The following is an 11,691-nucleotide window of genomic DNA, read 5'->3' as shown; positions in this document are numbered from 1 at the left end:
AGCGGTAGAAAGGCAGAAAATAGTGACCTCAACGAGCGGCAGGAATGATTAGGACGAACGGCAGAAGAATTGAAAGAGGGACGAACGGTAGAAGAATGGAATGATGGACGAACGGTAGAAAAGGAGAGATTAGGACGAACGGTAGAAAGTACAGGAGTGATTTGGACGAGCGTTAGAAGACGAGAGTGATTAGGACGAACGCCTCACCACTCTCTTTGACGAATGCTGTTGGCTGCTGGGCCGAACGCTGGACGAACGAACGCTGAAGACAAACGGAATTGAGACCGAACGCTCAAAGGAAGACCAAACAATATAACCGAACGCTCCCTAACAAATGACCGAACGCTCACTAACACATGACCGAACGCTCACTAACACATGACCGAACGCTCACTAACACATAAAATGACCGAACGTTCAACGGGACGTTCAAACACATCACGACCGAACGTTCCAACAAAACAAGACCGAACGCTCACGAAGTAAACATGAGAAAACCGAGCGCACACAATTTATTGATTCAGAACCAAGATCGAACGTTAAAACTCACATGTCTAAAACCGAACGTCCAGACAAAGAGCGAACGTTCATTAAAACAAACGCTTTAACACTTGAGGCCCAGGATGACCGAACGGTTGAGGCTGTGAATTGGTGAGGACGAACGTCCTAAATGACCGAACGGTCAAACGGTCCGCTTGAGGATGACCGAACGGTTGAGAACGAGCGGCCAAACACAGGAACGCTTGAAGCTAAAGAAATGCCGAACGTCAACTAGATATGGAGATGAGAAGAGCATGGTGGAGGACGAACGCTCGTAAAGCTACAGCAAAAGGCCGAACGCTCTTTTTTCTTTTTTTCTTTTCTTTTTTTTTTATTTTATTATTTTATTATTTTATTTTATTTTTTTATTTTTATTTTTTCTATTTTTATGGGAAAATGCAATTTATTTGTCAATCCGGACGAAATTGGGTGTTGACAGAAGTCACTCGAAGAGGAGCGCGAAGCATGGTTTGGGTTTTTCTTTCCCTTCCCTTTTTCCTTCCTTTAGTTTTTCTATAAAAAAAGTTGTATAATAGTTTTTCTGTGGGGTTAGTTTTGATTACTCTAGGTTCTTTTTCAGTTTGATGGTGATTAGAAGATAATAGTTTTTAGTTTTTGAGCAGTCGAAGGCTCGTCGCCGTTCGAAGGCTCGCCGCCGTTGAAGGCTCGCCGCCGTTCGAAGGCTCGCCGCCGTCGAAGGTTCACCATCGAAGGCTTTGCCACACTCTGCCGTAACACTTCTCCTTTAGCTGGAACTGTGCAACCCAAGGTAATAATGTTTTTCCCTTTCCCTTTCAAAAGGGATATATGTTATGACTTTCAAAAGGAGTGTGTGGAGTCACTGTATCTGTGAATGATCTTTGATTTAGCTAAAAAATTATGCTTATATTGGAATGTTTGTGCTAATAAATCTTGTTGCCTCTGAGTCAGAGCTGCAAGGAAAGGGGAGATGCTGGGATGAAAGCTGAATTTTGTGGTATGAATGCTTTTCTCACTCTTTGTGGTATATTGGAATGGTTAACAAGATTTGTTAATACAATGTAGAATGAAAATTCATTGATTTGAGCATTATCATTTATCATTGATTTATTAGACATCAACATGGCCTTTCAGAGGTTAGGAGCAGGTAATAGATAAAGCCATTTTCTTCAACTTTAGTAGGGTAAACACCCACTTCTCTCTTTCAGTGTTATCACACAGGAATATATCATCTTGCAAGAAAAGTCACAACACAACAAACATAGCAAGCATATGTACATTTCATGTCTCCTTATATATAAACATGTCACATGTTTAAGAATGAACGTCTTGACAATCATGTTCTGGATGACTTCATCCTGTATAATAATATCATTTGGTCCTTTAAAAAATCACTAATTTCATATTTGATTCAGCCATGTTTTGTTACCGAAATGATTCCTCTGATAGTCTTATGTTTGATTTTTGGTGTTTAACTGTATTTTTGGTGTAAATTTTTTAGCATAAGCATTCAGTAGGAATTTAGCATGTCATAACACCATATTAATGAATAGAATGACGTGATAATATGATAAATTCCTATTAGATATGTGTGAAAAGCTTTCCATGCATATAATTTAACGGTTTAATCCTTTTCGACATCCCTATTTATGTACGAATGTCTCAATTGGGTCCTCGTTTTCTAAAGTGTATCAAAATGGTCCCTAATTTTGAAAATTGATATCAATTGAGTCCTTTCCGTTAAGTTGGCTGGACGACGTTAAAAAAATTGATGAGTGGATGCTGAGATGACGAACGAACGCTCGTCCACCAGCGAACGAACGCTCGTCCATCAGCGAACGAACGCTCGTCGACCACCGAACGAACGGTCGTCCAGTGTGGAACGAACGGTCGTCCAGCAGTAAGAGGTCGACGAGAGTTCGTTCTCTGGTGGACGAACGTTCGTTCGCTGGTGGACGAGCGTTCGCTCGTCATCTCAGCATCCACTCATCAATTTTTTTAACGCCGTCCAGCCAACTTAACGGAAATGACTCAATTGATATCAATTTTCAAAATTAGGGACCATTTTGATACACTTTAAAAAACGAGGACCCAATGGAGACATTCGTACATAAATAGGGATGTCGAAAAGGATTAAACCTAATTTAACTCTTTTTTTTTTCATTTGATCATTCTTAAATGTTACAAAAATTTCATTTGATCTCTCTACACCAGAGACCAAGTAGAAAAATCTTTATATTTAGAGGAACTAAATGAGAAGAAACTCATGATATATATAGGAGCCAAATAAGAAAGAAATACTGCACAACTATTTATATTTTTCACTTGGTAAAGAAAAATGTTTAACAGGAACACTAATTTGAAAGAAAAATGTGAAAACAAATTGGAAAATCACAAATGATGTTAGAGTTTAAAAAACCATATATATAAGGAAGGAGAACTTTTTAGAAAATGTAATTCACAGCTTGTCTTGATGCTGCACAATATAGAGAATTATGTGCTATGACCGCACAAGTTATGAAATATTTAATTTATTTTTGTAGAGATAACCTCTCAAGATGAAGTGAGACCTTCAAGTGCTGCTATTAATTTGGATGATTGAAGCTTTGCCACAATTTGTTAGTTATCTAAAGTTGATTGGAGCTATTTCATCAATATTCTTGTTGATCAGAAGTCTTGCTACAGTTGCTTTTTATGACTCCACTCCTTTAGGACGGATACTTACTAGGGTAAGCATATTTAACATTTCTTTTTCTTTCCCTTTACAATGTAATGCAATGCATGGAAGCACTAATTTTTTGTCTGTTATTTCCTTGTTTAGGTCTGCTCGGATCTCAACCTTGTGGACCATGATGTTGCATTCAGCTGTTTGTTTGTTGTTGCAGCTACTTCAAATTGTTATGCTAATCTTGCAGTTTTAGCCATTGTTACTTGGCAAGTCTTGTTTGTCTCAATTTTTACAGTTTTAGCTGTTGCAGCTACTTCAAATTGTTATGCTAATCTTGCAATTTTTACAGTTTGTTGGCTGGTCCAGTTTGGAATGAAAAACAGTGTTGTGCAACAGGATTACTGCATGCATTATAAGTAAACTAAAAATTAGTTTACTGAACTGCACTATACTATGAGTGGACTAAAAACCAGTGCAGTTCAGTTCACTCGAACTACTTTTAGTTCAGTTTAGTTTAGGAGAACTGTTTTATAGTTAACTGCAAATTTTTATAGTATAGTGCAGTGCATTATACTTTGCCCACCCCTAGTTACAAAGAGTAAAAGAAGATGAGAAAATAATTTTTAACTTACTAAAATAGGCTATAAAGACATCATACATCTTTTTCTCTCTTATCAATAGAATATATATCACTCATGTTTTATGTGAATTTTTACTTTTTATCTTTACACTTTGTTTTGTTACTTGTATTTGTTGGTACTTGTCTATTTTTCTTTATAACAAATTCGTTAAAATATATTTTCATTTTTAAAAAAGGAATGTGAGAAAACTATTATAGTTTTATTAATTATTTGGGTTGAAATAGGAGAAAAAGAAATATTTATGTTTTTCTTTGAAATCTTTTTTGCATTGGAAGAATGTTGATTTGAGTTTTTACAATCAATATGTGTTAGAGTTTTTTTTTATTTGAGTTTTTACAATCAATGTGTTAGAGTTTTTTTTTTTCAAAGAGTATTTTATCTGTGTTTAAAATATCGTGATCTTGTTGTAAGAATTGTTGTAAAACAAAGTGTATTGCAAAAATAAGGATCTTTAGATCCTTGCAGATCAAGATGTGTCACAATTATCAAAGTCTTTTGTAAGCTTCTCATTCCTTTTTGGATGTGGTGCTGACTGGTTGCAATAGATTGCATATTGTTTCAAACTTTCCTCTGCATGTTATGGGTTTGGTTGATTAGTGTGAAAAAGAGTTATTTTTACACTTATAAATGAGTTCAATCTTGTAATTATTCATGTTGTTCCTCATTGAAAAGTTGTAATAGGTAGTAGATTGTTATGTAAAATATTGTATTTAGACTCTTTCATCCAATTTTCGCAAAGCGAAAGCCAAATTTCGCACTGCCAGAAGAAGGAAATTCGCATAGCGCACCAGCACCTGTGCGATGAGCGAATAACATCAGTTAAAGTGTAGCAGTTAAGAAAATTCGCATAGCACACCAGTACATGTGCGCTGAGCGAATTAATGAACTTAAGTGACTTTAAAAGACGTGACAGAAAGACATAAACATTCTTCTGACAGAAGTTCCGGACAAAAGAAAGAAACGAAAACATCTCAGGAACTTCCGGAGACTACTTCAAGGCATCAAGACACCATTGTTGCAAGGGATTGCTTCAAATGTGTATGTTTTAGATGACTAGGAGTAGTTAAATTTCTCTTTCGTTGGGATTGGATGTAATGAACTCACTGTGATGTAATTTTCCTTCTCAATATATCGTTGTTCGTTCATATGCTCTTTCTTGAATTTATTATCATTGTATGAAAATATAATGTTATTTGAATGTCTTTGATTACTGGAAAGTAACTTTGAACAAGAACGTAGATAGAACACTTAAGTGATTTGGAATCTAGGATAGAGTCAATAACTTGATCATTCTTAACATCGGACTTAATGCAAATTGTATGTTAAATTGACTAGGGAATTATCATTTTAATATATTAATTTAGAACTAGTTGCTAAGGGATTATGACTAGTATGCCTTGATGTAAATGTTTGAATGAAGTAATGAAATATTGAACAAAGTTTTATATTCATATGATTCATGAAACCCAATTCCAACGAAGTTTTTTTTAAATATAATTCCTTGCACACCAACTGTTTAATAAAATACCAAAAAGAGTTTCTTGTGTTGTTTTGTGCATTTTGATGTCTAATTGAGTTATAAAAGGAAGAATTGTCATGTGTTGCACAAGTCCTTTGGGAGAACGATACTTTTACTTATTCATTGTATTACTTGGAACGATTTGGTATGCTTGCCAAAAAGTTATCAAGTTTTTGATTTTACATAACAATCTACTACCTATTACAACTTTTCAATGAGGAACAACATGAATAATTACAAGATTGAGCTCATTTATAAGTGTAAAAACAACTCTTTTTCACACTTATCATTAGTCCATCACAAACCGCATCCTCCGTTTATAAATAGGGCTCTATGCTTCTTCCAAAAAGACACTTTCTCACTCTCATTCATCTTGTTCTCTCTTTTTTCTCTCTCTTAATTATTGTTCCGGTTTGAGGTCAAGTCACCTAATCTTGCGCACTTTCTATCACTTCCGTCCGGCCTCCGTTGGATTCTTTCCTCCGTTATTCAAGTTTTGTCCGTCTAGTCCGCCTGGGAGGGTACATGTTAAAGGTGCTCCGATGCTAAAGTCAGTAATGGTCCGATCGATAATTTAAGCGCTGCAATAAATGCGTAATTAATAAATCTGCCTACCTCTTACCTTTGATCTATATTTATAGTTTTGGTCGTGGGTCTTAGATTAGTAAAGCCTTAATCACGGCCCAATCTAGGGCCTAATCATCTTTTACTAGTGTTTTACCTTAATCATGTTCGGAGACCTATCCGCCACGGTCGTCCGGCCTTGATGATTATCTGGTACCGTACGCCCTCCCTGTCTGGGTATCATCTAGTACAATTATATTTCTCTTATAATATCTCGAGTTATTTATTTAATTTTTGAAAGTTTCTTGCTAGTTTTGAAATTCTCAAAAATTTTGAAAAATTCTTGTTATATTTTGAGGAACTTGTGCAATACACTACGGATAAATTATTAAGGGACAACGAATTTACACGCCTCAGTAAGTCTACTTTGTTTGTGTTTTTCGTCAGCTTATACAACAATCTTATGGACTTAGAGGTTGACGGTATGAACACCAACACCAACACCAATTCTACATTGGAGAAGTCAAACAATGTTTTCAAAATACAGGTAATGTTTGCAGAACCTTTTCTTGATATTTTGAAAGTTGAAAATACTAGCTAGTAAGGAGTATGTTACTATAAAGGTTATGGCATTATCTACTCAAGCTCCAAAAAGGTACGAGAAAAAGGTTGATGAGTAAAGTTAACATTAGAAAATCTCATCTCAATGCATATAACCCCACTTTTAAAGAAAATAGAGTTAGGAACAACAATCCTCTTGAGATAAATATAACCGATGAGAAGATATAATTATTGTGGTTGTTTTTTGAAATAAATCTTGTGACTAATGTGATCAAATATATGGTAGACTCTAGTGGTACCAGACACATTTGTGCAAACAAAAATGTTTTCATCTCCTACACTAGTGTGGGGGATGGAGAAGAACATGTGTATCTTGATGATTACAGGATAACTTTTGTTCTAAGAAAAGGGAAAGTTCTTTTAAAGCTCACAATTGGGAAGACTCTAACCTTGAGTAATGTTCTACATGTGCCATTAATGAGAATCTAATCTTTATATATAACCTTATTGGAAAAAGTTGGGGTTAAATTGTCATTTGAATCTAGCATTTTTATGACAAAGAATAACATGATTGTGGGGAAAATGATTAGGGTCTATTTATACTCACTATTTACGAAATTATTAATTAATCTTGTTCTTCTGCCTATATTATTAATTTATATGATGTATGTCATGTTAGATTAGGACATGTGAATTCTTCGTATATTATGAAATTGCAATGATTATGATTAATTAATAAGCATGATAAACATATTAGTAAATGTAATATATGTGTAGAATCTAAATTAACAAAGAAAAAACTTGTCACTTTGTAAAACATCAAATTGAATTGTTAGGGTTAATTCATCTTAGCAAACACTCCAATATGAATGAAACCAATCTTATCTTTGTTTTTACATTAATTGTGATTGTCAACCGACAATAGTTATAGCTAAAAAAATTACAATGAAAAGAACAAACATATACAACTGAGACAATTTGGTGAAACAACTACTAAATAGTGAAACAATTTTTATTGACAATGTGAAGTCAGAATGAAATCTAGCATATTCTATGACAAAAGCCTTGGGAAGAAGCATGGAGGGGAATAAAACTTAAGCCACTTTTAAAAAAACAAGTGATGGTAATCCAATATTTGTGATAGGAGATTCCTGAATAAGGTTATGAGTAAAAACAAGTCACTTGTTAGTTCTCATAGCACTAAATTAATTTTAAATCAATTATGTTTATTCCTATGGTGTGTGTGAAAATGTTAGAGACTGCATTACTGAGAAGTTAAACTTTATAATTAAAATTCTAAATGGTGTAAGAATTTTTTTTAAACAAAACTTTAATGATTTTTGTATCTCTTACGGATGGTGTTTAATTTTTAACATATACTTGATAAAATCACCTATATGAATGTCGAGTGGGGCCGCTTACATGAAATCTTTGCAAAATCTCTAGAGCACTCAGGAATACCGAGCATGTGTATGGCCCATGAAGTGCAACACAACATTGACAACAAGAATTGTGGGGGTGTATTATGATTGATAAACCATTACACACCACGTGTCTCTGGTTCATATAATTTGCTATACCAATTACATTGTGTATTAAGTTTCTTCGTCTAGAACTGGTTCATATAACTTGTTATATCAGCTCTGATGTTTTACATCTTATATGAGACCTATGTTTTTTTTTTATATCTTATCCTTTGCAACATGTAGGGATTGTTGTAAAACAAAGTGTATTGCAAAGATAAGGAATCGCCTTTGGATCCTTGCAAATCGAGATGTGCCACAACCATTAGAGTCTTTATAACATGCTTCTCATTCCTTTTTGGATGCGGTGCTGACTTGTTACAACATATTGCATTGTTGTCAATCATTTTAGATTTTTCCTTAGTAAGTTAAACATTGGGTTAGTTGCAAAATTTTCCTCCAGATATCATAGGTTTAGCCCATCACAACCACATCTTTCATCTATAAATAAGGCTTTATGCTTCTTTAAAAAAAACACTTTCTCACTCTCATTTATTCTCTCTCGTTTTCTTGTTTTCTTTTCTCTCTTATATTTCTTTTATAATATCTTAGATTATTTATTTAATTTTTTAGAGCTCTTTTCTAATTGAGATCCTCTAAAAATCCAGGAAAGAAACTTATCCAACACATCAATGATAAATAATTAAGGACAATAAATCTATGTATCTCAAGAAATTTATTTTATTTGTGTTTTTCATCAACTTATTCAACAAGCATCATACAAACATTATGGATTTGTACCAATTAAATAATGGTTAAATATGTTTTTAGTCCCTCAACTATCAAACGATTTTATTTTTCGTCCATCTTTCAAACTTTGGTACACTTTGATCCTTATGCTTAAGGAAACTATAATTTTTCGTCCTCCAAAACTAACGCCATTAGAATTAGGCTGAGTTGGCTAACAAATTTCCACATCATTTTTTCTTTTTCTGACACTAAGTCAATCTTCTTCTCCCCTTCCCTCTCCCTCCATCTCCTACCTTACATCTGACGTTGAACACAGGGGTTTCTCTCTCAGGGAGGTCGTGGGTTAGAAAAAGGAGATACCCTTTCTCCTTCCTCTTTTCCGGTTTGGTCTGCTCACAGGGGAAGCGTTGTCCTTCGTCTCGTTCTCTCGTCTTGGGTTGGGGTTTTACAGGAAACTGTCTTCTTCTTTCCAGATTCTTTTTGGTTCTGATTCTCGCAGTAGGGGAAACATAGTTCAAAAATCGAAACAATTTCGAGTTAAATTTGAAAAAGGGAACGAATACCCACCTATCTCTACCTTTAAAATCCAAAACATTTTCCCTAAACGACGCTTCCTGGACCTCAACATTCTCATGCAAAGCACTCTCCTCCTTATGGCTGCGCATTGTGATTGTAGTGTCGTGCTCTGAAGCAAGTCCGAGCCTGGTAGGTTCAGGGATTGTAGATTTAGGGTTCGGGTGTTTGTTCTGCCTGGAAGAGTGCAGCAAAATCGAAGGCTTCTAGAGGTGACGACTCCGGAGCTGGAGGTAGGAATCAGATGATGGAGCTAGTTCGGGCTGAGGGTTTGTGTGGCTTGGTGGCGGTGAGGCGCTAGACTGCGGTTCGCGACGCTTTCTTCTCGACGACGAGTGCTCCAATGTCTTCATGACAAAGTGAAATAGCGTTTGGTTTGCGACTTTGGGTGTGGTTCGAATTGGATTTTTGTTCTTTCGCAAGTTTTGGACTCGTGATGGGGCTAGGGTTGGAAATGGGAATTTTGGGGTTCTGATTCTGTGATTTAATCTTGTAGTTGATTCATCTGATCTTCTCTACAAATTGATGGTCATGAATTGGGGATTTTGGGTTTCTGAGTTTTGCAATTTGGGCTCTGTTTTTGGAAATTTTCTTATATTCTTGATGATGCGATTTAGAAGGTTAAAGTTCGAATGAATTTTGGATTTTTAATCCGCGCTTTGGGTTTCTTCTTGCGGTTCTGGGTTCCTCGTGGTGGTTGCACAAATGGAGTCAATGGTGGTGTCACTAGTGGGTGCTGCCAGAGTGTTGCAGCGGCTGGCCGTGGAGTCCCAGATGTGGGTTGGCTTGGCAGAATGGGGTGTTCTATGGTTTGATTTGACTTAGTGTTAGAAAAAGAGAAAATGATGTGACAATCTGTTAGCCAACTTAGCCTAATTCTAACGACGTTAGTTTTGGAGGACGAAAAATTATAGTTTTCTTAAGGATAAGGATCAAAGTGTACCAAAGTTTGAAAGGGACGAAAAATAAAATCGCTTGATAATTGAGAGACTAAAAACACATTTAACTCTTTAAATAATATAAAATATAAATAGTTCTTAAAATTACATGATTTTAATAAGTATTAAGTATCTTTGTTCGAATATTATTTTTTAATGTTCTAAAAATTTGATCCAATGAATAACTCTACTCCTTTATTATTAGTGAAAGATATTTCTTCAATGATATGAAAATACAAAGTTTTACTTTTTCTGAAACTATTTTATTATTTCTTCTACTAAATAAATTTAGGTAAAAAAATACGTCAGATAAAGAAAATTGTCTCGATATTAGTGGTTTATATAAATATAAATTTTATTGTTATGCTAAGTCCATCAAATAAGTAAAATCTTTTAAATTATTTTGATAATAAAACTAAAAGCATTCTTAAATCATACCTATTTTCTATAATCTATAAGATATGCAAAATAACCTTAAAAAAAGTTCTCCCTTGTATCAGAACACAACTTCTCTACTTCTCTTATAAGTTACAAAAACATCAACACCTCACTTTGGATAAAACTTAGCCCCTGTTCACTTGAATGGATTTGAGGAAGAGTGATTGAATGGATTTGAAGATAAACTTTTTGTTGTTTATTTGAGTGGATTTTGGAGGGAGTGATTCTCCCTACACCTCACTGAGTTCAGCCTGCACCTCCTTTTTATTTTATATTTCCAACTGTATTCCTGTCTTGTCAGACAATATTTTAGTTTTAAAAGAAACTGAGTCCATTAAATAATAAAAAACACTAGCCCTTCCTCCTCTGCCGCATCTCAGATTTACAAAACCCTACACCTCCTTTCTCCCCCTTTCCTCTTCTTTGACGCATCTAAAAGCCTACACCTCTTTTTTTCTCCTCTCTTCTGGTGCTCTTCCTCTCCTCCCTCTTCTCTCATTTTTTACCATTCTTAGTTGTTAAGTGGTCGTTCCCTCTTCCCTCCTCCTTGGTTTGGTGATTTTGTGCTGTTGGTGTCGTGGTAAGCTGTAGCAGCATGGGTAGTTCTTTTTCTCACACATTTCACATCAAGCTTATTATTATGTGCTTTTATTTGCGGCTTGTGCATGACGGAACAGTGGACGGAGGCCTTAACCGTAGTTGGAGTTGCAGTTAAGGCCTTGTCGCACTTGGAAGTGCGAATGAGGGAGTGCCACAGTTGGAGGTACGGGTGAGAGGGTGCCATAGTTGGAGGTGCGGGTGAGGGAGTGTCGTAGTTGGAGTTGCGGGTGATGGGAGCCGTAAATCCGCACTTAGAAGTGCGGTTGTTGGTCGTCGCAGTTGGAGGTGCAAGGTGTGCTAGCCGCAGTTGGATCTGCGGTTTAATTTCTTCATTTTACTTTTACGCACTTGGATATGCGCTTAAGTTTTGTTTTATACTTTTTTTTCCCTTTCATTATGTTAACATAAGTATACTTTTGTTTTAATATTTTATATTTATATGTTTTGTAATTTTAAT

This window comes from Vigna angularis, chromosome 11 (genome assembly GCF_016808095.1).
Source record: "Vigna angularis cultivar LongXiaoDou No.4 chromosome 11, ASM1680809v1, whole genome shotgun sequence".
NCBI classification, from domain to species: Eukaryota; Viridiplantae; Streptophyta; class Magnoliopsida; order Fabales; family Fabaceae; genus Vigna; species Vigna angularis.
This window is presented reverse-complemented; position numbering follows the sequence as displayed.